The 5218-nt window shown below is 35.3% G+C and overlaps 1 long non-coding RNA gene across 1 annotated transcript; it reads left to right on the top strand.

The window, feature by feature from the left end:
* Positions 1–2051: 2051 nt before the first annotated feature.
* On the top strand, positions 2052–4109 carry LOC131218410 (uncharacterized). The gene is made up of 4 exons (XR_009157716.1): positions 2052–2492; positions 2913–3616; positions 3690–3853; positions 3971–4109. It is a non-coding gene; the product is annotated as an uncharacterized LOC131218410 (long non-coding RNA).
* The last annotated feature ends 1109 nt before the right edge of the window (positions 4110–5218 follow it).

Here is a 5218-nt window from a genome sequence, read left to right as displayed (position 1 = left end):
GTTTAAACAAATATTTAATTGTTGAATGCTGTATGTTGAATGGCCCATCTAGCTATTGATAGCTCTGTTATATTGTTTCAACATTGCAATTAATGGCTTATTTTTTAATTCATATATTTTATCCTTGTGGAATGCTACTTTTTTATTCCTTACGTGTGCAGGATTTTGATCAATTGCACATAAATTTAAGCCTGCAAGCACTTCAGCCTTTTGATGTCACTTGTGCTTAGGAGTGGATCACATGGAGGATTTGTTTTATTTATTTATTTATTTATTTTAATTTTTATTTTAAGGGGGCTACACCTATTTTACTTCATCACTAATGTGCAACATGTGGAGTGCATCCTTGTCACATAGCTATCTAATGTACATTCTTTTGTTCTTATGTCTTGCACTAAATCACACTTCTGCCATTGGACAACTCTAGGCCACTGATCATTACTTGAGCAGAATATTCATTATCTTCAGAGTTATTCCTCATTTTTAAGTGAGCTGCGACTGTTTGTATAGATTTTGTTAGCATTGTTTCTTTTAGAATCCAGTGAATGAATTTTGACAGCTATTGTAGAGGTCCGGACGAGATCAACTGGTTCTTGAGGAATGTTTCATGGGAAAGAACATCTAGTGGGTGTTTTTTCATATTTAATCTTTTAGCCTTTTTTTTTAATAATGCAAAGGTGGTCTCTCTGCCATTTAGAACATGAATGAATTCATGGAAGTGGGGAGAGAGGGAGGATAGTTGGTGAAATTTAGGATGGTGATTTTTTTTGGTGTTTTTCCATAATGAGAAGATATTGGTGAGATCATAGGGAGGGAGGTAGACAGTTCCTGAATTTCTTGTTGTATGTGTATTCCTGTGATGAAAAGAGAAGATGTTGGTGAGATCTAGGGGAGGAGCAGACAGTTTCTGAATTTTTCTGTTGTATGTGTGTTCCTATAATGAAAAGAGACCCCAAAAAACTGGGACAAGCTATGATGTGGTGGTTCTGGTGAACCTGGGCTGCAGGATTGAATCAGTTTCTTTATTGCTTAAATTTTTGCTATGAATTAAAATATTACTTATCACTTAAATTCTGTTTTATCTTTATATACTAGACTTTCTGTTTTCAAAACTTTGTTAACAACAACAACAACAAAAGGGAGTTGGCTGAATTTGTAATTCAATGGGTTTGTGTTTAAGGACTGGTTTCCAACGCTTGTTGTATGTTTTGTTGCATGCATGGATTGTTGTATACTTAATGTAAGGCAACTTGTCTAAATTTAGTGAGAGTTCCTAATGTAGTCGATAATCTGTGAAGGAGGTAAGGTAAGTAGACCATGTAAATGAGGCAATCCCTTCTGCTTAGGTGATTTGCCTACTTTTGGTTCTATTTGAATGCACTAAGGAATTGGATTGTGATGATTAGTTTGATAGAGTGGAAATGGTGGAATTTTAATTACCTTTTGAGTACTTAGAAGGAGGATTTACCCTCAAATCGTAGTTTGTTTCCTTTAGACTCCAACTTGGCAATAATGAAATTACAATTGGGAGTGGAGTCCCTCACAATAAACAGTTGAGGAAATTGCAATTTGGCCACTTCCAATGTATTGTCCTAGTTATTGCAATTCAATTCAATAGTGAATCCAAACACAGCCTTAGATTTCCACTAGTGGTGGAATTTATCTGGTTTTTACTGTGAACAGAAGCATTCTCATTAATGGCACCATGGTTTAAATGATCAACCAGTACGACTCTGTATTTTTTGAGTCATATCAGTTATTGTTTGAATTGTGGACCAAAAGCATCCTGTCCACTCATCTAGTAGGCCACATATGTATGCGCCACATGTGGACTATTTGCAATTCTCGTACCATCCATTGTATTGTACATGAGTAGCACAACCGATTTGTTTTAGTGGTCTGATTACCTGATGCATGGTTTGGATGCTCCACAAACCAACTGAAAATATCAAGCAGCACAAGAAGCCAAAGAATTTTCTATTATAATTCCAAATATAGAAATGAAAGAATCCAGATAATATCACCAAAAGGGCATTGTTTGGATTTCTTACCACTCTTATGACATCGGTACTAATGAATTGAATTGAAATAACTAATCCAAGATAGATGAAAGTCTTGAAGTTACAACTACTTTCTCAAGTATATTCATAATGAGGGAGTCTCCTTCAAATTGAGTTTCTTTCTTTTCAAGTCCAACTCAAAACTAACATGGTGTAGCAGGGGAAGTTGCTTTGACTTCAAGTGGTGGATTGAAGAAGCTATCTTTATTAATTGATAACTATGAAGAGGTTGCACTAGTAAATCATCTATACCAACTCTCTTACTTGATATTCTTGCAATTTCCATTTTCTTTCATGCTCATTTCTTGCCACATTAATGCCAGATATTTACTCAAACTCTCTAAGTGCATCATGAAAATACAATTCTGGTCAATCTTAGGATCTCAACAAAATGGACCTATCTACACAATGCAGTTGGACCATTCCACGAATGTAAGTGAGCCAAGCACAGGCTAAGGTTTGACCCATGGATGATCCTAACCACTCATTTTCCTATTTATTGTTGAATCTTTCATTGGATGATCCAAGCCACAACTTTTCCTATTAACTACAGATAATCTTTCATTGGCTGATCTGAGCTACACCTTTTCCTATTTACTTCTGATCAAATTTCATCGGGCAATCCAATCTGTTAATTGGTTTAACTTTCCCTATTTATATTAGACCATGTTCTATGCTCTCTAACCATAGCAAAATTACATACTGTAGAGAAGCAGTATAGGAAATGTTCACTTTTGATATGGTCAAAGATATGGAAACAGGAGAAATTTGGAGAATGAAAATTTTGGTTTTCTAAAAGTGGGAGTGAAAAACTTTATGCTGATTGGATTGTCCATTGCCAAATATATGTAGGTAGAAGAAAATTTGGAAGCCAGGCAGGGGAAAACAACATTCCACCACTACTTTTCAAGATTTTGCACGCCAATTTTTCTGGAGATGTATCTTCTATTTAATTCAAGAATCCAAATTCGCTAGTTATCCTAATTGATAACTCTTTTTAGACGTTCATTGTGTTTGTTGAAATTCTTCCCATCATCTTCCCACCAACTATGTTCAGTTGTAGATTGTTTGTGTTGGACTTTTGCAATGCAACCATGTAGATTTGATCATATCCCTGCTACTTGCTCGTTCAATTTAACTCTGATGATGTGCAACCATGATAAAGAAGGAAATAGATCATATGTATCTACATGAATATCATTTTGATTTTAAAGTTGAACTCTTGAAAATTGCAAATTTTTTCTCTCCAAACAGTCTTAACTAATCGTGTAATCATGCAAGAGGCTCAGTGACGTGTCTATTGGGAGCTCGTCGTTGAATTTTATTGAGAATATGACATCTTTAACTAACTTGTAAGACCATATGATCTCATCATATGCAGTAATACTAATCTGTTAGATCTTTTGTTTTTTCTTTTTTCATCCATGCCTCGGAAACTTAAAATAAGATACTCATACATTTTTGATTTGTGCTTTTCTCTACAGGGTCCTAAGAAACAATATGCCTTCTGGTACTATTCCATCCACCATTGGAAAACACCTATTATTGATGCAGATGTGAGTTTTTCAAGTTATGTTTGGTTCAAATTACAATTTCTCATGTTTACCGAGTTCATCCATTAATTTGCAGTCTATGTGACGGGAGTCGACCCCACTGCCTTTAATGTTTATGGAAAAGGGTCTTTAGTAATATCATGATTCCTGTTGGGTTTCTGGAATACGGGTTTTAATGTTGATATGATGGAGTACAAGAATATTAGCTTCACTGTTTAGGATGTCAGGGGTCAGGACAAGGTAGGGCTCCACCACCATTGTCTGTTTTGTTTGATAATCCATGCCTACTTTGACTGTTGAAGCATTTTCATACTATATTTCACTGATGATATGGTACTGTGAATTCTCTCAAAACAGATCAGACCGTTATGGAGGCACTATTTCCAAAACACACAGGGACTCATTTTTGTTGTTGACAGCAATGACAAAGACCGTGTAGTTAAGGCGAGGGATGAACTCCCAGGATGCTGAATGAGTTAAATTTTCTTCAAAAAAGGTATTCAATTTATTTATAGATTTTGCTTGTTCAGAAATGAGAAGATCAGTGTATGCTCTCGAGTATTGTCTTTCTTTTTTATGTCATCTCGTCGTCGTCTTTCTCTATAATTTCGTTCTTCAATTTCGGGGCATAGCTTTTTCATATGACTATATTATTTGTATGATAAATTGATTTTCAGCCATGCACAGTAAGCTTTCGGATCAAAACGAAGTTGAGAATAGGGTATTAGTTGATGGAAAATTGATAACCAGTAGAGGCACATCAATGGAGTTCTTGCTTGCGATTGTTGAGAAGCTATTTGGCTGCAAGAAGGCATTGGATCTTGCTATCAATGAGAACTTTAAATAGAGATATAAATATTATGTTGGCATTATACTTTTGTAAATGGATTGAAATAAATGATTGTATTCAATTGAATGAATGAATGATTGTGTTTGATTAAATGAATGAATGATTTAGCCATAAAGTATTTATCTATATTAGCTTATATGAGTTGATCTATCAGGGCATGTACTACAGTGGTAAGAGATGCCAAAATTATATTTTCTTTAATTATTTTTTTTAAAAATAGGCATTAGCTACGGTTATTAACTGCAGCTATTTATCTGGAAACCGTAGTTGTCGCTAATTTTAGCCTATCGCTACGGTTCTCACTCTACTTTCAGCTACAGATAAAATCCGTAGCTGTATATATGTTAGAGCTACGGAAAGTATTGCTACGGATTTAATCCGTACCTATTGTTTCTATGGCTACGAATTAAATCTGTAGCCATAGCTTTAAGGCCTATGGCTACGGCATCAATGGCTATGGTCGTGCTACGGACTATAACCGTAGCCTTAGGCATTTAGCTACGGCTTTTATCCATAGCCTTTGCCCGGTTTTCTGGTAGTGAGTGAATGGACATCTTCTCAAGCCATTTGTTGAGAAGTTTGACTTAAAGGACATGTCCATACCTCTGATTGATTCTGTGTATTAGGATTGACCTCCTAATCTGATGGAGGTGTAGTTTGGTTTATTGCTTTCATAGGATTTAGGATATGATAGTTTGTTTTTCAATTTGTTTAGTCTTTGTGCTAACCCATTTAAATGTTGAAAACTTTGGAAA

The sequence above is a fragment of the Magnolia sinica genome, chromosome 11, assembly GCF_029962835.1.
Source record: "Magnolia sinica isolate HGM2019 chromosome 11, MsV1, whole genome shotgun sequence".
In the NCBI taxonomy this organism is placed as follows: domain Eukaryota; kingdom Viridiplantae; phylum Streptophyta; class Magnoliopsida; order Magnoliales; family Magnoliaceae; genus Magnolia; species Magnolia sinica.
This window is presented reverse-complemented; position numbering and strand designations above follow the sequence as displayed.